This window comes from Mustela nigripes, chromosome 6, assembly GCF_022355385.1.
Source record: "Mustela nigripes isolate SB6536 chromosome 6, MUSNIG.SB6536, whole genome shotgun sequence".
NCBI lineage: Eukaryota > Metazoa > Chordata > Mammalia > Carnivora > Mustelidae > Mustela > Mustela nigripes.
The window spans coordinates 30,579,786-30,604,217 of record NC_081562.1 but is presented as its reverse complement, the minus strand read 5'-3'; the positions used below and the strand labels follow the sequence as shown (position 1 = coordinate 30,604,217).

At 35.2% G+C, this 24,432-nt stretch overlaps 1 long non-coding RNA gene across 3 annotated transcripts in view; it reads left to right on the top strand.

Moving 5' to 3' along the window:
* The window catches only part of LOC132020531 (uncharacterized), a 170,159-nt gene that overhangs the window by 95,169 nt on the left and 50,558 nt on the right, over positions 1-24,432 (top strand). For 2 of the 3 annotated variants that reach the window (XR_009405019.1, XR_009405017.1), the window contains exons 2-5: positions 15,819-15,980; positions 17,834-17,918; positions 18,044-18,129; positions 18,645-18,792. The exons of the other annotated variant lie outside the window; for it this stretch is intronic. This is a non-coding gene — a long non-coding RNA (uncharacterized LOC132020531). The remainder of the gene's footprint in view (positions 1-15,818; positions 15,981-17,833; positions 17,919-18,043; positions 18,130-18,644; positions 18,793-24,432) is intronic. 3 annotated transcript variants of the gene reach the window in all.

The following is a 24,432-nucleotide window of genomic DNA, read 5'->3' as shown; positions in this document are numbered from 1 at the left end:
AGTTAGGTCTCTGCTAGTTACCTTCTGGAGATTACCTAGTCAAAGCTCTTGCCAATTGTTAAGGGATCTCCTGTTTGTGGAATTTTTTTTTTTAAAGATTTTATTTATTTAATTGAGAGAGAGAGCAAGTAGGGAGAAGAAGAGAAAAAAGCACACTCCCGAAGTGGGGCTCAGTCTCACAATCTTGAGATCATTACCTGAGCCCAAATCAAGAGTCTAATATTCACCTGACTGAGCCACCCAGGTGCTCTGTGGAAACTTTTGATTAAAGTAGATATATAAATAAGCACTTTATTCCTAAGCAGCATGATACAGTGTTAGATACAACTGAGTGAAACTAATCTATTTGGAGGAATTGCTCCTTTTCTATACACTTAATGTGTAAATTCATTTCTGGTGCACTTTTTTCTCTTTTTATGAATTTGGTTAGCTTTTTAATTACCATATGAAAATTGGCAGAGACACTTTTATTTCAGTTACTTTTCTCAGAAAATACAAAAAAATGAATGAACCGTTGAAGGAAAATTTATGTTGTCACCAATGAATGAGGCATTTATACATTATATGTGTAAGTTATTTTATGTATTTTAGTATGGATTTAGTTACAGACTAAAATGTATAAAATACAACAACTACATTGAAATTGGATTGAACTGGACAAAACTGAGAGGTAGAATATATTTTTTTTCAGAGTTTGAGCAGGAAACCAATTTTCCTAAAAGTACAGTCCTATCCAAATATTTAAATGATTAGATTTTGAGGTGTGGTTCGATCATGACAGAAGTAAGTGTATCGTATAAACTCAGTTACACACAGCATAACAGCAAAGAAGGTAGAGCTGAAAGAGAAACTATGTTTGCTCTTCGTTTACATTTTCTATAAATTATAACCCTAGACAAGGGAAATTTCCTGACAAGATGTGGGGTAAATTATGGAGGTGGGACAGTAATTGCTATAATTTAGCATCAAAATCCTGTCACTTAAGGGCTTTGTTTTAAGCTATTTAGATCTCTTAAACATCAAACACTAAGGAAAAATAAGCTATCAGGGCAAAGGATATAAAACATTTGGTGGTATGGTTTCAGAATGATAAATCAAAAAAAATAATAAATCAGAAACAGAACCATGAACTACCTCTTTTTTATTTGCCTTATACCATCTACCCTATTTAATATAATTATGCCATAATATATTATAACTATATAAATAAAATATATTATAAATACATAATGTAATATATATATATATATATATCTTAAAATGAGCAATAATATAAGACAAAACAAAACACAGACTCTAAACATAAATGCTATAAATAAGTGCAGGAAACATATACAAGCTAAAAGAAAATGAAAGATCTATATCATGTAAAGATTTACCCAGAGCTATAAGACAAAAACAGTTCAGATTCATCGTTCTCCATAATGTCAAAGACATTAAATAACATATTAACCTGAGTAAAAAGAATCTCAAAGAATAAAGTAGCTAAAATGTGATAAAATGATGAGAATATCTGAAAGGATTTTCATGGCTGTAGAAAAATATTGAAGAGAAAAATATTAATTATAGAAATAAAAACCATTTCAAGTACAAAGAAAAACAGAATACTAATAACTAATACTAATAACTGAAAATGCATCAAGCATAGTTTAATAGACTGGAGGAAAACACACATACACAAACATATGCACACAGGTACATGTGCACACATGTACACACACAGAGGTGTATACTTACTGGTAGATTTATTCTTTGATAATTTTTGTTTTAGTTGTGTTCTTTTATAAGTTTCCAATTTTTGCTGGAGTATTGAAATGCAAGTGACTTATTTTTAAATCTTTATTGAGGTATAATTTGCCCATATAAGAAAATGTATCCATTTCAAGTGTTCAGTTCTGTAAATTTTGATAAATGCACGTACTCTGTAACCACAACAAGATCCCTATGACCTTAACCAGTCAGTCATGCTGCCAGATCTTGGTAACCACTGATCTGCTTTCTTTATTTTGAGTTGCATATAAATAGAGTTGGTCTGTAGATCAATTGCAGGAGAACTGACATCTTAAGAATGTTAAATCTTTCAGTTCATGAATATGGCATACTTCTCCATTTATTTACATCTCTTAAATATCTGTTAGCAATATTTTATAATTTTAATGTGGAATATGTACACATCTTTCGCAAAATATATTTTGAAGTCGTCCACATTTTTATGGCTTTGTAAATAATTTTTTAAACTTTAACACCCAACTATTTATTAGTATAGAGAAATGAAATTGACTTTGTCCTAACTTTATGTCTTGTGATCTTGTTTAATTTACTTACTGATTCTCTTCTGAGCCTCAAAATGCAGGCTAGACAGACACACTGCTTGGTATTGTCCTAGAGGTCACTGAAGCTCTATTTATTGGTTTTGTCTTTTTTCCCACTCTTTCTCTGTGTGCTTCAATTTGAATTGATACTGTTGCTAGGTCTGCACAGTCTAATTTGCTCTTTATCCCATCCTCTGAATTTTTTATTTTACATAACTTGTTTTTCATCTCTAGTCATTTCATTAATTTTCTGTATCTTTTATTTCCCCTTCATCATTTCCTACTTTGTTTGTAAATCCCTGAACATATTGTGTTTAGTATAGCTGTTTTAATATCCTTGTTTTCTAACTAGTCCTCCCTGTCATTTCTTGGTCTGCTTCTATTGACCTATTTTTCTACTGATTATGTGCTATAATTTCCTGCCTCTTTGTATGTATAATAGTTTTTTTATTGTATGGCAGACAGTATGAAGTTATATTGTTGAGTATTTATAATTTGGCATCTTGTTTTAAGGAGTGTTGTGCTTTCTTCTGGTAGGCAATTAACTTACTTAAAGATTAGTTTGACCCACTTAATTACTATTTTTAAGCATCTCTGTGGCATATCTAGAGTAGTTTTCATTTTAAGCATACTTCAATCCAGACCAAGGTCTGACCCCTCCAGGTCTCTTGAATGCCCCAGTGATGACTGAAGAAACTCTACACTGGCTGACCCAAGTTCAAATGCTTTGCTGCTTTGTGTAGGATCTGAGAATTGTTCATCTTTCAACCTTTTGCCTGGCTTTCCTGGAGTATTACATTACACTTGCATAGTCTAGTACACAGCGAGAACTAAGGGGCCTCAATGACAGTTTTGGAAACTCTTTTTCTTAATATCTCCTTCTTTTACAAAATTCTGCCACAGCTTCCAGCTGTCTCAGATTTCTTGAATTTCCTTCTCCATCTGCTAAACTAAGCGAGACTGCCAAGCTTTTTTTGTTTTCTCCTTCCGTGTACCCAAGGTCTGAATATCTCCTCCAGCCAGAAAGCCAGGGTGACTGTTGCTTATCTTCTTTGCTTCCTTTCTCTCACAGATAACAGTTCAGTGCTGCCTGTTGTTCAATATCTAAAAACAACTTTTTCTCCATTTGTCCACTTTTCTAATTGTTTATGGCAAAAGAATATTTATGGCCCATGGTTCCTTAATAGAGCCAGAAACAAATTTCCAATTAATTCACTTTTGTATGTTGATATTACATCCAGCCAATTTGCCCAACTTGATTATTTTTAGTTATTTGGATGAGAATTTATGGGTTACCCATATGGATGATCATATCATACATTAGAAATAATGATTTTCACTTTTTTCTTTCCTAATCCTTAAGCCAGTCATTACTTTTTCTTGTCTTTATGGCATGGCTACAACATCTAATACAATATTGGCTTATTCAGAGACCATGCTTATGGGTACAATAACCTGAGAAGTATAAAAATTACTTTGGTTTTGACATTGTCTTAATTTTCATCTCTAAATCAAGTAAAGTGAAATTTTATATACTATCCAACTATTAGCATAAATAGATTCCATTTTTCCTATCTACTTATCCATCTGTATAGTTATCCTATATGGACAAAGATATATAAAGATGTTTCAAATTGATATTTACCAAATTTTATTTCTGGGGAGTAGGTGTTGCAATAGATTTTGGAACTAATTTTTACTTTTCCTTTTGTTCCTTTTTGCATTGCTTTAATTTTTTTTAAATAGCAAGCTTGTATTATTTTATGAAAATAATGGTCTTTAATTTAAAAATATTACATGATTATTATAAAAAGTCAAATAACAGGAAGGTATGGATAGAAAAATGTGGAAATTATCTTCATTCAATACAACCCAATTCCCAGGGGTATCCACAGTTAAATGATATATATACTTCCATTCTTTTTTCAGTGTATATACACGCATTTAAGTACATAAAAATATATGTATGTTTTCACATATATGTATATATGTACATACAAATATATGCACATGTAATATATATTTATATACATACATAGTACTTTAAAATGTGTGCAGATACAGTGTGCGTGTATGTGTGTATCTGGAAATATAACACACATATATATAACTAGAAGTAGATATGATTTTTTTCCCCAAATAAGATCTTATTGAATATAATAATTTGCAATATACTATTTTTGGTTTGACAACATATTATAGACATCTTTTCATGTCAGTATATAGATATGCATTATAAAATTATAATTTAAAAATTATTATTTTATATCTACAATTAAGTAATAGAGAAATATTGATAGAAAAATATGCATTTATCACTTTGGCTCCTCACTCTTCTGCCATCTTTTCTACAGTGACATTGTAAACAGTTTGTTATGCAAACTTTGGTCTTTTTCTACATAATTAAATTCATTCAATTATATTTATATATAACTATATATTCCCATATATATTATACCATAATATGTATATTTTAGTAAACACATACATAGTTTTTTTGACACTTGATTTTATAATAAACCTTAAAAGAAGGACTATGAATTTTTCTATTTTATTGTTTGTGTTCTTTTTCATAGCATGTTAATATTTCTTAGCATAAATGTTCCATAGTTCATTTAGCTCCTTTTCCCTCAATGGACTTTTAGGTCCTGTGACAGATATTACACATTAACTCACTTCAGTCCATTTCAGATACTTTGGAACATGCTTGACTGAATGCCAGAGGCTGAACAGTTATAGACCACATTTCTCAGACTCTCTTAAGAAAAAAATCAGGTTCCAGATGGGCTTAGCTTTCAATGGGTGAACACATTCATATATTGGAAAGGTAGTCTGGTACTTCTGCTGTTTCTGCTGGTGAACTCAGTTGTAATGGTATTTGGTTTCATGAAACATCAGTTACTGTCCTGTGCATGGTACCTAACTTCGTAAGTGTTGGAAAGCAGGGTGCTCGGCATCAATTTGCTGGCCTGAATCTTGTGTACATGAGACCAATTGTAGAACTGGATGTGGTGTGACAGAATTGTGGACATGGGAATTGTGCAATATTGTGGCTTTTAAGAAATGTATATTTGGTCATTTAGATTATCAAAATACATTTCTTACACATATTTGGTCTCATCCACAGTTCCTGGTTTACAGCTTCCAAACTCTTGGAATTTCCTGTAATGAAAGCAAAAAAGGTCTCTTGTTATATTAGGTGACATTTGGACTGCACCTAAGGACTGAGATTGATTGCCAGAAGATAGATCATGTGATTAGAGGGTTAAAACTTTCGGTCCCACCTCCAGACCCCTGGAGAGGGGAGGGGCTGGAGATTGAATTTGTTGCCAACAGCCAATGATTTAATTAATTATGCACACATAATGAAGTCTTCATAAAAAACAAAAAGGAGAGGGTTCAGAGAGTTTCTGGTTGATGAGCACATGGAGACTTGGGAGGATTGGCACTCTTCAAGAGGGCAGGGAAGCTCTGTACCCCTTCCCTTGCCCTATTTATCTCTTCCATCTTACTGTTTCTGAAGTATACCCTTTTTCAAACTGGTTTCAAATGAACCAGTGATAGAGTAGGCAAAATGTTTCTCTGAGTTCTGTGAACTGCTCTAGCAAGATAATTGAACTCAAGAAAGGGGTCATAGGAACCTCTGATTTGTTACTGGGCAGTCTTAAGTACAGGTACATGCTGGACTTGTGACTGACCTCTGAAGTCCAAGGAGGGGGTTGTTGGAACCCTGAATTTGTAGTCAGAAGCATAGGTGACCACCTGAAATCATAATTGGCATCTGAAATGGGAACACTCTTGTAGACTGAGTCCTTAACCTGTGGAATCTGATGCTATCTTCAGGCAGATGTGTCAGAATTGAGTTGAGTTATAGGATACCCAGCTGGTGTCCTGAGAATTTTTGTTTGTTGATGGGAGGTATGGGGAGCTCCTTCTCAGCATACATTGCAAGTTGGGTCTTAGAGCACTTTTATAATAACACCGTTTCCCGATTTTCCTGATCATGGTGGAGATAGAAGCTTGCTTGTTAGCACAATTCTGTAGGGGTGTTCTGGCAGTCATTTCTAGAGACTCAGCATAAAAATTGCTTTTTTAGTCTTTCCAATAATTTTGAAATGCTTAATTATCTGTTCTAAATCCTTTTGGTTCAAACTAGTTACAGTTGTTTCTGTTGTCTGTAACTAAGCATTAAGTGCAAAGGAATTTAGAGACTGAAATTGAAGGCTTTGTGTGACAGAAGCCATATATTTGGCATTGAATTAGCAATCAAGTGGAAGATACGAAGGACTCTGGTATTGAATTCTAAAAAGGATGATAAAGTTTGTTATTCAATGATAAAAAGTAATGAAATTATCTCCTGTGGTATAATTTGCTGACCATGACTATAGATAGCAATTAGGAAAGTGGTAGAGACAATTAATAATATTAGCAGTACTGATTGCTTCTGTCACCTTTAAACAAAGTTCCACAGGAAAGTCATGTACACAGTCTAAAGCCAGCCAGTTTGCAAGAAGACGTGGGAGAAAACACAAGCCCTTTCAGGAGGTTTTCTCTGTCTAGGTCTACCTCAGGTTGACTGAGGGTGCAGTAATGTGGTTCCTCAAAGTGTTAAGAAGGCTGACTATTTTAATCTAAAGATGGAAGCAGTTAGTGGTAATCTAAAATAATAACCATAGCAAGAGATAAAAGTAACAACAGCCACAGTGGGAGGCCAAGAGTCTGCCATCATAGAGAATTTTATCACTGCTAAGGGCCAATGACTGTGTGATTCTTATTTTCCTCTTTTTCTAAATGAAGCTTTTATTGTATTTATTCTGTTCCAACTGCACCATGATATATGGTGTGTATTTGGGAGCAGATAGCTTGCCTCTTATTTTAGCTGTTGACAGACCATGAGATTACACATAATCCAGAGGTTCTGCGGTCATGCAGTTGTCACTATATGGAACTGTCTTTCTTGGAAAAGGCTCTATGTGTTGAAAGAAAGTTATGGGTGAGCATTTGAGTGGACAAACGGCCAGGAGGAAACTACCAGTTGTACTGCAAAATCAAATTTCCCCTCTTGCTTAGGAAGAGATCTTCAAATATTATTTGGGGACATGGACTCTAATAATGACTACGTCCAATAATTACCCTTGAATTTAAGTGTGGCCAGATGGCTGTGGATAAGTTCTGGCCAGTGGCATGTACGTGAAAGTGATGTAAGCAACAATCAGTGTATGTTCTTAAAGGGAGGGGACACGCTCTTCTCTCCTTTTTTCCTACCTGCTTACTCAAATATGCGTCAGATGACTGAAGCGGGAGCAGCTCCGTTGGACCACAGGTAAAGGGCACATACTGAGGATGGCACAGAAACAAGACAGGAAGGTTTCTGATAATTACAGAGTTTTCATGCCAGGCATTTACATGAAGAAGAGATAAATTATTATGTTTAAACCAGTTATACTGTCATTTTGGGTTTTTCTGTCAATTACAAATGAAACTAATCCTGTGTTAATAGAGGTGTTCTCTAAACTTTTAGATTTACAAAAAAGATTTGAGGAAATAATTATGTCTTCATAGAAATGTGTTTGTGTACACATGATTAGCATTATTTTTGAGGTTAGATTCCTAGAAATGGAATTCTTGGGCAAGTGATATATATTATTTTGATTTTAAAAAATACTTCCTAGTTGCCCTGCAAAAAGACTTAATCAGCTTACTGTTTCACAAAAATACATGACAACAATTACTTATATCCTTATAAATACAGGTTTTCACCAATTTTAAGTTTATTCCAATGGAATAGGTATAGTGATATACATATCCCTGATTACAAGTAATGCTGACAATACTTTTTCTTTTTTTCTTCTCTTTTTTTTTTTCATCTGTTTTGTACTGTCATTGCCAAACTTTCCATAGAAGTTTTATCTTTTTCTTTTTGATTTGTAGGAAATCTTTACATATACAGGATATTAATTCTTTTCAGTTATAATTTGGCAAATACTTTTTTCTAGACTGCTGCTTATTGTGTAACTTTATGGTGTCTTTATATATGATTACTTTATTTAAATAAGGAGTTATTCATATTCAGGCAAAAATGTCAGTATTTTCCTCTTGACATCTGGGTTTTCCTGTCTTGCCTAGGAGACTATTTTCATCCCTAGAGATTATAACATTAGATTTCTATATTTCCTTTAATACATTTGTTCAATTAAAAAATTGTTTAGCTCTTGGGGTGCCTGGGTGGCTCAGTTGGTTAAACGTTTTGGCATAGGTCATGATCTCATGGGTTGTGGGATGGAACCCTGCATCAGGCTCCATGCTCACTGGGGAGTCTACTTGAAGATTCTCTCTCTCTGCCCCTCCTCCAACTCATGCTCACTCTCTCTGTCTCTTTCACTCTCTGCAATAAATAAATAAATCTTAAAAAGTTGTTTAGCTCTTTAACCCATTTGGAGCATATTTGTATAAGGTATAGAGTCACACATTCCAATCTTTTAAAAAAATATTCAATTTTCCCAATGCCATTTGTTTAATAATACGTCTACACTTTACTGATATGAAACAACAGTTCTTAGTGTAGTCAATTTTCTGAATATCCTGAATATGCATGGATCTGTTTGTCAGTTTCTCTGTTCTATTTTATCAGTCATCAGTCTATTTCTATGCCAGTGTTATCCTTTGTGAACTGCTATAATTCTGATACATTTAGATATCCAGATGGCCCACGTTCTTTTAAAAAATGATTTGATATTCTCATTTATATACATTTCCAAATGAACTTTAGAAACAAATTTACATCAACCCAGTTGAAAGGAGATTTTAAAATTATTATAGCTGTCCCATAATTTTTGGAAATCAATAAGTGTGTTTAAAATATGTTAACTGTAATATTAACATTTGAAAAAATATGTGCTATCTACCCCCTTGGAATTTATTGTAGAATAAAGGTGCTGTACGAATGCATATATTGGTATGTTCATATGAATACCTATGTTATTTTTTTTAAAGATTTTATTTATTTATTTGACAGAGAGAGATCGCAAGTAGATGGAGAGGCAGGTAGAGAGAGAGAGAGAGAGAGAGAGGGAAGAAGGCTCCCTGCTGAGCAGAGAGCCCAATGCGGGACTCGATTCCAGGACCCTGAGATCATGACCTGAGCCAAAGGCAGTGGCTTAACCCACTGAGCCACCCAGGTGCCCCATGAATACCTATGTTATTGATGGGTTAACAATTTGTGACTATAATGCCTCAAACATTTTTATTTTATAATTTCAAAGAAAACTAAGCAATCATCTTTCCCAAAAAACTTAATTTAGGTTCATATTTAGACAAAGAATTAATCCAACCCCAATTCTCTTCGCCATATAGTCAGATGTTTTAGTGCATGTTGAATGAGATAAGCAAATACCAATGTTTTGAGTTTCCTTTGATTGACAAAAAATGGGCAGAAACTGGAAGCTCTAGTTTGTTCTAATTCTGTTCAGTGAATGTATTGGTATTGTGAAAATTTAAGCTACAGGTACTGTGATTTCATATTATTATGCAGAGAGAAAGACTGTGACATTTGATTAATGTTGATTTGCATTAATAAGAGTTAAATATAGAACTTTCAGAAAATCAGCAAGAAATGCGGACCTCCATTATCCTATAGCTATTGTTGCCTCTGTCGCAGTCACCTGGCACTGTTTAGCCACATAAAGTTTAATAGATTTTTTATTTTACACTAGTCAACCCTGGAAGGTCACTGGTAGAATACTTTCTCATCTGCTGCTGACAGTCAGTCTTCTAATTAGTGCATATCTATTTGCTGACTGGGATCCTCTCCAGAGCCTGAAAGAGATGGTGGGCATTTCCCTCACCTCCTCTGGTTTGCTCCAGCAACAATAACAACAAAAGTTGCCAGCTTCACTTAGAAGGAGCTTATCCACACATATAATGTCCTAAATTTTGTGACTTCCGCCTGAGGGACACGCCCCCAAACCCAATAGTTCTTAGAGTCCATCGGGCTTGCACTCATGAGTTTTCAACTACTATTGCAAACAAGAATCAGTTTTTCAAATAGGCATGGGGCATTCTCCCCAGGTATACACAGGGAGAAGGTAAGAGCTCTCAACAAAGTAAGTACAGAAGGAATGTACTCCAACATAATAAAGGTTGTGTGACAAGCCCACAGCTAACATGATACTCGATGGTGAAAAGATGGTTTCCCTCTAAGATGTCGAACAAAACAAGACTGTCCACTCTCTCCAGTTTTATTCATCATAGAACTGGAAGTCCTAGCCAGAGAAATTAGTTAAGAAGAAGAAATGAAAGGCGTTCAAATTAGAAAAGATGAAGTAAAACTGTCACTATTTGCAGATGATATATTTTATAAAGAAAACCCTAAAGATACCACCAGAAAACTGTTAGAACTAATAAATGAATTCAGCAAAGTTGCAATATAGAAAATCAATATACAAAAATCAGATGCATTTTATACATTAATAATGAACTGTGGAAAGAGAAATTAAGAAAATAATACCCATCTACAGTTTCATCAAAAGGAATAAAATATCTAAGAATAAATTAACCCACTTAGTAAAAGATGCTAAAAGCTATAAGACATGGATGAAAGAAATGGAGAAATAAACAAATAAATGGAAAGATAATCTGTGCTGACAGATTGGAAGAATTAATATTGTTTGGGGTTTTTTTTTACATTATCTTAGTCACCATACAGTAGTACATCATTAGTTTTCGATGTAGTGTTCCATGATACATTGTTTGTGTATAACACCCAGTGCTCCATGCAATACATGCCCTCCTTAATACTCACCACCGGGCTAACCTGTCCCCCCACACCCCTCCCCTCTAACACCTTCAGTTTGTTTTCCAGAGTCCAGAAGAATTAATACTATCAAAATGTTGATCCCATCCAAAGCAATCTACGGATTCAATGCAGTCTCTATCAAAACTCCAATGATATTTCTCACAGAACTAGAACAAGCAATCCTAAAATTGTATGGAACCACAAAAGACCCTGAATAGCAAAAGCAATCTTGATAAAGAACAAAGGTAGAGGCATTACGCTCCCTGATCTCAAACTATTTTACAAAGCTGTAATAATCAAAATAGTATTGTATTGACATAAAACAGACATATAGATCAATGGAACAGAATGGAGAGTTGAGAAACAAACCCATGCATATATGGTCAATTAATGGATGATAAAGGAACCAAGAATATACAATGGGGAAAGAATAGTCTCTTCCGTAAATGGTATTGGGAAAACTGGACAGTCACATGCCGGAGAATAAAACTGTTCTACTATCTTAACTATGTAAAAAGGTAACTCAAAATGGATTAAAGACTTGAATGTGAAACCAGAAACCATAAAACTCCTAGAGGAAAACATAGGTAGTAAGTTCCTTGACATCAGTCTTGGCAATGATTTTTTGGATTTGACTTACAAGCGATGGCATCCAAAACAAAAATAAACAAGTGGCACTGTATCCAACTGAAAAGCTTCAGCACAGCAAAGGAAAATATCAACAAAATGAAAAGGCAACCTACTGAATGAGCGAAAATATTTGTAAATTGTATATCTGAAAGTAGCTAATATCCAAAATACATAAAGAACTCATACAAATCAATAGCAAAAAAAAAAAAAATTCAATTTAAAAATGGGCAGAGGGAAAAATGTTTAAAAAAAAATGGGCAGAGAATCTAAATAGATATTTTCCCGAAGAAGAAATGCAGATGGACAATGGAAAAATAAAAAGATGCTACACATCACTAATCAAAGCAATGCAAATCCAAACCACAATGAGATATTACCTCATACTGTTAGTATGTATAGTGTCAAAAAAAAAAAAAGAAGAAGAAGAAAAAGAGGAAATTGTTAGTAAGGATGTGGAGAAAAGGAAACCCTTATACACTGTTGCTGAAATGTAAACTGGTGCAGCCACTGTGCAAAATAGTATGAGGTTTGCTGGGTGTTAGAGAGGGCACATATTGCATGGGCACTGGGTGTGGTGCATAAATAAGGAATTTTGGACCACTAAAAATAAAATAAAATTAAATTTAAAATATCTAAAAGAAAAAAAATAGATATGATCCAGCAGTTCCACCTCTGGGTACTTACCTAAAGGAAATGAAAACACTAACTGGAAAAGATACCTACATCCCATGTCCGTAGCATCATTATTCACGGTCACCAAGGTATAGAAACAACCTAAGTGTCTGTCAGTAGATAAATGAATCGAGAAAATATGGTGTATATATATATAGTGGAATACTTTTCAGCCATGAGAAAAAAGGAAGTCCTATCATTTGTGACAACTTGGGTCAGTCTGGAGGACATTATGTTAAGTAAAATAAGCCATACAAGGACAAATACAGCATGGTATCACTTATATGTGGAATCTTAAAAAAAAAAAAATAAATAATCAAACTTACAGAAACACTGAGTAGAATGGTATAAACTTGTAGTTACATAGGATGAATAAGATCTGAGAATCTAATGTAAGTATAAGTCTATGCTATGAAAGCAGAACTTAAGTGTACTTGCCAAAAAAAAAAAAAAAAGTAATTGTGTGAGATGATGGATGTGTTTTGTGGGAAGCCTTTCACAATGAGTACATCTATCAAATCATCTCGTTGTATACTTTAAATATATTACAATTTTATTTGTCAATTATACGTCAGTAGAGCTGGAAAAAAAATAGCTCTCAAGACACAAGAGAATTTCAAACACATATTACTGAGTGAAAAAAGCTAGTCTGAAAAGGCTACATGCTATATGATTCCAACTATATGACGTCCTGGAAAAGGGAAAACCGTGGCATAGTAAAAATATTCATGTTTCCCAGACATTGAGGGGAGAGAAGTTTGACTAGATGGAGCACAGAGGGATTTTAAGGCAATGAAATGACCCTGTACGACACATACCATTATCATGCTACATGCATCCAAACCCACAGAATGTACAATATCAAAAATGCATGCCAATATACATCATGGGCTTTGAGTGACTGTGATGTGTCCATGGAGGCTTATCGGTTGTTACAAACGGGAGCAGCTCTGTGCATGTGTGAGGTCAGAAGCTACATAGGGAATCTCTGTGCTTTCCCCCTCTTGATTTTGCCGTGAACCTTAATCTGCTCTAGAAATAAAATTTCCTCAGAGAATGGATTTCATTTAATCTCAAAACAGGTCTTAGAGCTAGATATTATTAGAACTCCTGTTGTATAGATAAGAAGACACAGAGGCACAGAGACATTAAGTAATGACCAGTATCACACACTGAGCAGGTGATGGACCTACGATGGGAACATAGCGTGACTTCACATAGCATGTGCTTCTAACACCTACTTTGTGCTGCTTCCCAAAAGGACCCTCCAAAAAAAATTTTGAGAAAGTTCCCACACGAACTTATAAAACCGCACACAGGAGGCATTTCTCTTTAGGAATGTGACCATCTCACGACCTCCAGGAAGACTGCTGTAAAAACTAACCTTAACATTCACTGTGTTATAAGGCATATATATGGGTGAATTACAATGTCTTATAAATCTTAAAATTGTCTAAAGGTATTTATACTAAATCTCCTTCCTGGAAGCCTATATTTCAAAAGAGCATTTGCTTCTTTATTTCCTTTTGGATTTGTCTGTTAATCTGAACCTGTAATATTTGTCTAATGTCAACAACGTCAACAAATAAAACTGTGGTTTTTTTTTTTTTTTTGAACCTGTGACTTTGCATACATATACCATTAGACCATCTCTATAAAGCAGCTAGAGATTATTTCAAAGAGAAGCACAGAGGTCTATACTGGTACGTAGGATGTCCATATACTTTCAGTAGCTTTACTTTCATGGCCTAAATATTTAACAGGATTCTTTAAACAAGCTGTTGCACAGAAATTCTTGTTAACAGATTCAGTGAAAATACTTGGGCACAGAGTCTGGCTGAGTAACCGCCTTACTTTATTTAATTAGAAAACCTGCAGATAGTTAGTATGGAGTGAAGAGTTATTTTAGGTTTTAAAAAATACCACATTAGCGTGCTCATCCCATGTAAGTACTCCAGAGACACATACCAGAAACATGCATTCTATTATCAAGATCATGATAAATCCTTTTCCTAAAGGAAATATTTGTATCACAGTGAAAATTCCCTCTTTCCCTTAGGTACCTATGGGAAGCTTCTAAATACTGCATTTGTTTTGGCTCAGAGGCAAATTGCTGGTAATCTGAACCTCTTGTCAGTTTCACAATTCTCTGTAGATGGGTTCTGTTTCCTCAGCACATTTCCTTGATCACAGTGGAAATGGGGGCAAAAACGTGTTTATATTTTCCACCAGTAAAATAGTGTTATCTATACTATACTCTGTGGTATTTGAGGTACTTTGCTGGGTTTTGTTAGTACTTTAGCCAGAACGTGAATTAGGCTGCAATATTTGGTCTGTTTCAGAGCTCATTCTAGGGCAGCTTGTTCAAATCACAAACCACAGTGTGATTGGATCTCTCACAAATTTCAAACACCAGCTCTCCTGGGACAGTATTTTAGTGTAGTTAAATGCCAGCAAACCGTCTTCCATACCCCAGCGAAAGATCTCCAGGGAATTAGGTTATGTGGTCCATTTCTGTGGCCCGGTACCAGAAATGACCACTGACAGAAATACTTCATGTTTTGTACACACAGGAGCTTTGCCCTCTACTCTACTCTTCACAACCCATTTTTTTCTTTGCTTTTTTCTGTTCTCCTTCTTTACTCTTTTAAATTCTTTTTAAGTTTTTTCCCTTATAATCAACAGTAAACTTTGCTTCAACATTTTAAATATTCAATAATAGGCCCCGGGAGGAAAAAACACCATATATATAATATCATATATAATATATATATATATACATACACGTGCATCATATATCATATATATGATACATCATATATATACATATACATCATACATCATACATATACAAACATACATACACACATATGTATATATGATGTGTATGTGTGTATATATGTATGCATATATGTATATATATAAACTTTTTTATGTACCAGAGTAATAGAGCAATTAAACAACAGTTTTAAACATTATAGGCAAATTGCTAATTTGGGGGAATCTTGGATTCAAAGTAAGAAATAAAACACACACACACCCACACCCACACACACAGTTATTGAGTACTTTCTATGTACCAGTTACAAATTAGTTTCTTACAAATCTAAGTATAAGAAGTATCTCACATATCTTAAATAAAACCAGTTTCAATAATGAAAATCCATTTATAAAAATCCCTTATCTAATTAAAAAACTACTAATTCATCAATGAAACATCACTTCTAAAGCCTCTCGTGTCAGCATAAGATAAGGATCCTATAGTGTGACCTTTCTGGTTAAATGCTGAGTCTACTATTTCCTGTGAACTCCTGAGTAAAGCAATGGATGACACAGAATGTCTACACTGAGGTGTTTTAATCATGGAATTTTTAAAAATTTTTAAAGATTATTGTTTATTTATTTGACAGAGAGATCACAAGTAGGCAGAGAGGCAGGCCAAGAGAGAGGGGGAAGCAGGCTTCCTGCCAAGCAGAGAGCCCAATGTGGGGCTCGATCCCAGGACCCCGAGATCATGGCCTGAGCCGAAGGCAGACGCTTCAGCTGAGCCACCCAGGCACCCCTACACTGAGGTATTTTAAAATAAATTACTGACTTTATATCACACCATTGATTTTTCTTCCTAGTTCACTGGTCACTATTTCTTAGCTTTGCTCATAGGCCTTAGCCATAAATGGTGAGCTGCCTAGGGTGAAGCTTAACATTTCTTTTTCCTCCTTAAATGAATTTAAACACAACCCATATAATGATGAATCTCAAAATACCCATTTCTGGCCCAGACTTTTCCCCTGAGCTTCTTAACCATCTCATTGACATCTCCCTGTGGGTAGCTATTCTGCTCTTTCGTTTCTTCATATTTTTTGATTCCTGCACCCAACTCCCCAATTAGCAGGAAAAAACCCTGTTACACTCTGGGTCCTCAGTTGAGATGTTACACTCCATCTCAATCAATGGTACCTCCTTCTGTCTAGTTTCCCAGCTCAAAAACAATGGTGTGAGCCTTGCTTCTTTCCTTCCACTTAAACCTCTAGAAGTTGTGTAATATTTCTCTGATTGCTTCACTTCACTCCATTCTCCCCATCAAGTCCTCATCCGAAGTAGCATCATTTCTCACCTGGACCGCTGTAATAGCTTCCAAATAGTTTCTCTTGCTTCCGGCATCCCTACCATCCATTGTTCACACAGTAGCCAGTGCGCATTTTAAAACATAGATCACTTTGTTCCCTTGCTTAGAGCCTTTTAATGGCTTCTTGTTGCATGTATATGAAAGTTAAATGCCTACCAAGTCCTCCATGATTTGACTGCCTACTTCTCTCTCCTCTTTTTGTGCTACCTATTCCCCCATTTGCTCATTATACTTCAGCCTCATTGACCCCCTTTCTAACCCTTGAGTGACCGGGTCCTTAACCAATTCATAAACCTTGCACTTGCTGTTACCTCTGTCTAATGTGCTCTTAACCAGCTCCCTATGAGGCTGGTGCCTACTCATTTATCAGGTCTTAGTCCAAATCCTCAGAAAGGCCTGCCATGGAAACTCAGTTCAGATTACCTTTCTCTAAACTCTCCACTTGCATATTCAATCTCATGAGCCTATTTATTTCCTCTAAACACTGGGCTACAATCTTTCATTCTCTTTCCATGTACTCATTGGCTTGCTAATTATTGTCTCCCCAGAGAATACAAGCTTTGTGAAAGGAAAGACCTCACTTACACTGCTCATGGCTTCATTCCCTTGGCAATCACCATGCCTGATATATACATCGATGTCCGATTAAGCAATTGCTAAATAAATGAATGAAAACAAAGAACAGAAGAATTATGGAGACTATGAAATGAGATTACCATAGATGATAAGATGTTAGAAGTCAAAGGGGCTTGCGATTTATCTGATGAACCTTCCTGGTGAGATAGACCACAGGGAGTTAATTTGTCTAAAGATGAAGTGAGTGGCTGGAATCTGGGTGTCCTGACACTGAGTGCAATGTTTTCCATTAAGCAAATGATTCATAAACTTGGTTCTTGATCAGATTTTGACTTGCTTGTATTAAAATGAGGAAAATAAAAACAACATTTCACATGTGTTTATCTATCTCCAGCTGTCCTTTCTTGCAAAGAACACCTCTGGCTTGAGTCCCTCCTTCCTTCTGTATCTAATGTCTTTTTTGTATAAAATATTGATAGTAGATGTATATATTTTTTAATGTTCTTTTCTTGACAAAATAAAAATTTCACCTTTTAATTTTGGATAATATTACATAGCATAAAATTGTATTTACTCCCCTAATGATTACAGTCCTCAATTTTCCAGGTTTTTTTCCCCACTACAAACAATGCTATCATAAACATCTCTATTTTTATGTCAGTAAAATAATATCAAAATCTCTATCTCCATCTCTTCCTATGTTTATATTTATATTTCTTCTAGTATAATAGTACTATTACCCCTTTGTCTGGAGCCAATAAGGTGTCCTTATACCCTAGGAGTGTCCACTCTGGTGACGATTGACAAGGTATGTCCTTAAAGAATTTAATATTTTTATTCATTTTTTCTTTTAAAAAAATATAAAGTCTGCAAATTGCTTTGAGTGTCCCTCTTTTAGATAGTTTCCTAAAGACAAAATATTTCAAATTTTAGGAAACAAATGATTAATCTCCATTTGTGACATGTTTCCATCTGACTACTCTGCTCTCCAGATGTCAAAGCCATTCCATATCATCCTGGTAAGCTCAGTCTTTTCACAGTCCACTGTAGATTTCCCAGATCAGCCCTGATCAAGTTCACACTGTATAGTGAACAAACAATTCAGGGCCACTGTCTAAGATGGAAATGGTTCCAACTCTAGAGCATAGTGTTTAATGCTGGTATATGTTGCCAAAAAAATAATAATAATAATAATAAAGAAGAAGAAGAAAGAAAAGAAAAAATGCTAAAGTCGCCTAAAGTAAAGCCACTATGAACTACTATGCCAGTTTTAAAATAGGGTAGTTTTACTTACTAAAAGAAAATTAAAACCAGTCAAATTCTCACCTGCCAGATTAGTAGGAAGCCCAGGGCTCAAGGAACCTGAAGAGTGGGAAGTTCTGACCTCCACACCCCAAGGAAAGGAGCCTATCAATGCCTTTGGTTCCTTTTACAGTCAGGGATGATGCTGATAAGTACCAGATTCAGTTCCCTGTAGGGAAGCGTGCACTTTCTCCCAAGCCAATTTCACCCTAGTGTTGTTTACTCCTCTCAGGCTGCTGCTTTCAACTGACAGCTCTTTCAGGCCAATCTCTTAAAATGCCAGCTGCTTCAAAAGTGGCAGAATTAATCCATGTGTTCATCTGCAAGCTTAAAATATTGTACCCTTTCCTTCACTGGTGTGTGTCAGCACAAAGTGTCAGGTAGGTATTTTTTTTTCTATTCTTGATATATAAATGGGATCATACTTTTTAGGAAGTAAACGCTTGCCATGGGGGAACCTGCTTAACTAGCTGAGGTGGTAATTCTGATCGCCTCTGGGAGCCCTGTAATTTCCCCTTCCCACCTCCCCACATGGCTACACACACACACACACACACACACACACACACACACACAGTCAGAAAGGGACTGATTTATTTTCTCAAAGGTGTTTTACCATGCTAAAGACAACAAAATGACTTTCTAGTCATAGAAAAATGGGGGGGAAAATCTACAAGATACATCTTCAGTGAAGTATCTTGCAACATTAAAAAATGGACTGAGAATTTGACAAATAAAAATGAATGTACACTCCAAAATATCCAAAATGTGTGAAGTCTAATCAGAAATCTAATCAGAAATCTGCTTTTGTGCCTTGATACGGACTGCAAAAGAGAAATAATGATGTTCTTTTTCATAAACAAATTCGAAGCTTATTCGATTCTCTAAGTTACATAGCCTCCATGTCGAAGGAGGGTTTGCTTATTTACTGTGAACAGTTAAGTGATTTGCTTCATAAATGCTGATTCAAGATAAAGTCCCTTTATAGGGTAAATCCTCAGGCTATATAAACAGTCTGGGTTACATTTGGTGTTAGGTGAATTAAGATAAGAGTCTACTGGCAACATTTTGCATACACAATACCTGTCAAGTGAAGATTCAACAAGGTGTACTATGAATCTGTTGCCCAAAATTCCTTAGCCAAAAAGGTTCTTCAAATTATTTTTTGTATTTGTTAATTGTGCTATTAACATGGAAATACTTCTGCTTTACTCTCCTCAGAAAGTCCCTATCTATGTAAGTTCCTCGGGAAGTTCATATATATAAGTTCATCAAATATCTGTGTATGTATTTTTAACTGTGCTTCACTTTGCCTCATAAAGAAAACTGAAGTAGACTTTTTATAACTTTATAGACTTTTTATAGACTTTTTATATAAGTCAGTCTGCTTACCAAGGAAAAAACAATACATTTACAGGTCTACATGATAACTTAGGAATTGAAGTTAATATACAAATAGTTATTTGTTATTAAAAAATGACAAAAATCCTATAGCCGTATTTCACTGATTTGGATATAGTTAGCTATTAGATATCATGGGTATCTTTTCTTAGGAAGGTGAGTGCTAAATGTTTGGAATTGGTATAGACAAAGAATTCATCTTTCCCATTCACTTACTCTTAAAATATATTTAGCCACTAGAAATCCCACAGAATACAAGGTATATCCATCTTACACTCCAGGTACAGATTAGAGAAGAGGATGAGTTTCACTAAGGAATAAGATAGATATAATTTTACATTACCCGTAATGAGCCTAAAACCATAGGATCTTTTAAAAGTCAACACCATGAGAAAATTTTAAATGATAATATTAAACTGAGCAACACACTTTAAGCATTAAAAAATATATACACAGAAAATAGAAGAAATGATTACAGACTAAAGAGCTATACTCAACTACAAAACAGCAATAAATTGGGCATGGCTAATACCAAATTAAATCTAAATTAAAAGGAAATTAACTCTCCCCACCCTCCTCTGATCCTCCACTAAGTCAGTCAAGAGTGATTAAGTAAGTCAAGGAGTGATAAGTCACTCCTGTGCAATTTGGAGAAAGGAAGTTAGTTTTCTGGGTGATGACTATTGAATTCAAGAAACATGCAGTCACAGTCTGCTTTCAAAGATGGGGGCTTAAAAATGGCTGGAAGAGGGCACCTGGGTGGCTCAGTTGCTTAAGCGACTGCCTTCGGCTAGGGTCGTGATCCTGGAGTCCCAGGATCAAGTTCCACATCGGGCTTCCTGCTCGGCGGGGAGTCTGCTTTCTCCCTTTTACCTCTCCACCTCATTCTCTCTCTCTCTCTCAAATAAATAAATAAATAATCTTAAAAATGGCTGGAAGAATCCTAAACTAGTCCTCTACCAGGATCCACAGACTACCTCGCTTCCCCCCACCCCCCACTCCACTAGTCATTCCTTAACATCTGACTTTATCACTGTGCTGCAGAACAGACCATGGTTGATTTTATTATCTCTTTGATTTAAATTTAAAACATCACTAAAAATAACACATTTCTACAAATAGGGTGTGTCTTTTCCTTAAATTCACAAATTACCAGATGTTCTTTCAGGACTTCTCCATACAGACCTAGACTACTTTTAAGTAACTCAAACTCAAATACTCCAACTCGAAATCTATTTCTTCTTTGCTGTTCCACTCCTTCCTACTGTCAATCGCACACTTACCAAGGGCCAGGCATTGTGTTAGGCTCCTCATGTGTTATAACATTTTATCCTCACCCAAACTATATGTGATAGGGCTACAACTATTTGAACTTTATAGGCTAGGAAAGTAAAGACTAGGAAGATAATAACTTGTCTGTGCTTCTGATCTCAAGACATCATCATCATCCATTCAGGTGAATAAGCCAGAAACCTAGTACTGTCTCCTTCTCTACCTCCTCCCCAAGCCTTGCCAACTCAATCAAATACTTCTGGAATTCATTCTTATTTTTTCATTCCTTGTCACTTTCAAGCTTACACTTTTCTTTTTGTGCTAATAATTATAATAATCAAATAATCCCCTGTCTGGGTTTCCTATTTCTTGTCTCTTCCACTCTAATCCCTGAGAAACCCTGAGATTTCCTGCCTGCCTGCCTTCTTTCTTTCCTCCTTTTCCTCCTTCCGTGAAGCCTCTCTGAATTTGCCACCTATCATTTCTGCCCAAGTTTAATTATTTGCTCATTATTGCACCAACAGAACCTATGTGTTCCTTGGGTATAAACGTTAGACCACCGAAGCGTGGATTGAAAGGCATTCCTGTCTGCATTATCAGACTACTAGCATCTTAACAGACAAGACCCTGTCTCACTTCCACATTCATTCATTCATTTAATCATTCATTCACAGACCCAACACTTATTCATTGCCCAAGATATGTCAAGAATTTATTATTAAATAATGATAATAGTAATAGCTATCTTTCACTGATAATATACTTAACAATCCTATGAGGTAGGTGATGTTGCCTTTATTTACACTGAGGAAAGTTCAAAATAGAGAGGCAAAGACACATCTGTCAAGAGAAACATTTTGTTTGTATGCCTAGGACTGTGTAAGTATTCAACAAGTATTAATTGAATTAATAAAATTCAGTTGAACTTAAATCAAAAATCAAACAAGCACTTAAGAGAACCTGTGTTGTCCAAGAGCCTAAGAATGGTAGAGGCAAAATAGCATTGGTTGAAGAACTTTAGAGTCAAACAGATACATAAATTGCAATCTTTGCTCTGTCACTAGTAAGCTGCACGACCTCAATAAGCTGCTTATTTCTGTAAACCTCAATTTAAAATCTAAAAAATAGGGTATTACTAGTACTCCTTCAAAGAGCTGACACATTGGTTAATATGAAAATATTAAAATGTGTAAAATGCTTAGTAAGCCACCTAGTACAAAGTAACCCCACAATAAGTATAGACTGGTCTTATAGTGACTACACAGTAAAACAATAAGGGCCAATAATAAGCTATTTGATGAGGAATTACAAATTTTTGAGTTAGAATTTTCAATTTTATTCTTTTCACTTGATGTACTTATTCTTTTCATTATTGCTGTTTTTATTATTACTTTTGTGGAGAGCCAACAGGAAGTATGGGAATGGCTAGTATACATGTAGGAATGTCAACTGATGAGGTTCTCTAATTTTTACCATCATAGTATTCAAAATTATAAAATATGAATCTCAAGGAAACATAACACAAACTCCTTCAACCATAATGAACTAAGGCTATTTTAAATACTTTATGTTCCATCCGTTCTTCTAGAATTACTATATCAGGATAAATAAAAATGAATATAATTTGAGTTAAGAAACTAGGTTAAATGTCATAGAAAATAGTATTTATATCCTAACTTAACCATCTCAACTGTGGTTGAAATAAAGAAAGCAATGTTTTCAAACAACCCTAAGGGATTGTCCTCTTAAGGGAGAGAAAAGAATTTCAGACATTTCAGAATACAAAGAAGGAATTTCTGGAACCTAGAGAAGACTTTTGGCTAGAAGGCCAATTAACCAGCATACTCTAGGCATAAGACATAAACTGACCCAACATGCAGTTTTTACTGTGATGGTAGGAGCAAAATGGCCCATTGCCCAGAAGTGACTGTCCTGTATGGTGAGTGGGTGGGCACGTGGCCTTCTGTCTTTCTTCCCATCAGGTATGCTCAACTCCGCAGTAGTGGTCAGTTTCCCAATGAGTAAATAAGGCCTGCTTCTTGACCCACATTCCATAGACAGGCCAGATTTTAGGAGACAAAAAGTCAAATGTACCCAAAGGAAATTATAGATGCCCAAGAAGCCACAGGAGAATGGGGAGTGTGCAGGGTGGTAGCGGGGTCTTTGCCAAAATGCCAGTGCAAGCATTACTCAACTTTCTCTTTCAGTAAACATCCTTAGGATGGAAGCATTAGATTTTGAGCCACTCCAGTAATTTCTAAGCAAATATATTGGTCCTTTTGTGGTTTATAGCCCAAGACTTTATTTTGCTGGATCATCTGTGTATTTTTTAATGTTGTATTTCTTTTGGTTAATCTTCCTTCCTCCTGGGAAGCAAAACGTTCTGTAATAACAAACACTGTCTGTGGTAAGTCCCTAAAACTCCAGTGCAACAGATTGCAAAGCCGGCTGTCCATTCTAAATACACTTGCATAAGCTGGCCATGTCCGTCTCTCCAACTTTGTATTCCATATGCGTGTTTTTCTTTGGTCACCAATCAGTCTTTTCAAAAGATGTTTCATGCATAGCAAATGTGTTCTTTAATAAAATCCACAAAGCTGCTTGAGTTAGAGAAGTAACCGACATCCCAATAATATGAAAAGAGCCGTTTTTTTTTCTTGTTGCTCTCATTATGTACAAGTCTGCATACTTTTTTTAAAATATATTTTAAATTATAAGTATTTTGAATTCACAGAAAACTGTAAAGAAAAATATAAATATTTGAACATTGTATGTCATCTTGGGAATATCAGTCAGACTTTATTATGGGTATTTTTTACTTAAGAGAAACTTACCTATGAGAATGCTGAGCCCATTCATTTAATTAACTGATTCTTGGACTCACTCAAAGGACCAGGTGCTCTTGAGGAGAATCTCATGATACCTCCAGGGAAAAGGCAAGTCATCCAGTAGAATAAAAAGGTTCCAAGTGAGAAGCAATAGGGGGAATGAAAGGGACTCTGGTGATGGTAGGATTATACCGTAGTTTGCCCAAGGCCACTTCTGACTTGTGGCTATTGTTCTGGCATAATTATTGATTCTATCCCAGTTATTTTCAAACTATAATGGATTTGGCAATACATTGTATGGCTACCGTAACTCTGAAAAAATGGAGGGTGTATGTTATACTAAAGAAGGGAACTTTTATGGGATTCCAATCAATGACAATCATGTAGGAATGAAGATCTGTGCTTTCTCAGGAGAAGCCAGATTTGGATTTTTAGGCACAATCCTCCAATATTTAATGTTAGGTCAACTGTCTTTTTTTTTTTTTTTTTTTTTTTTTTTTTTTTTTAAAGAAAAAAAAA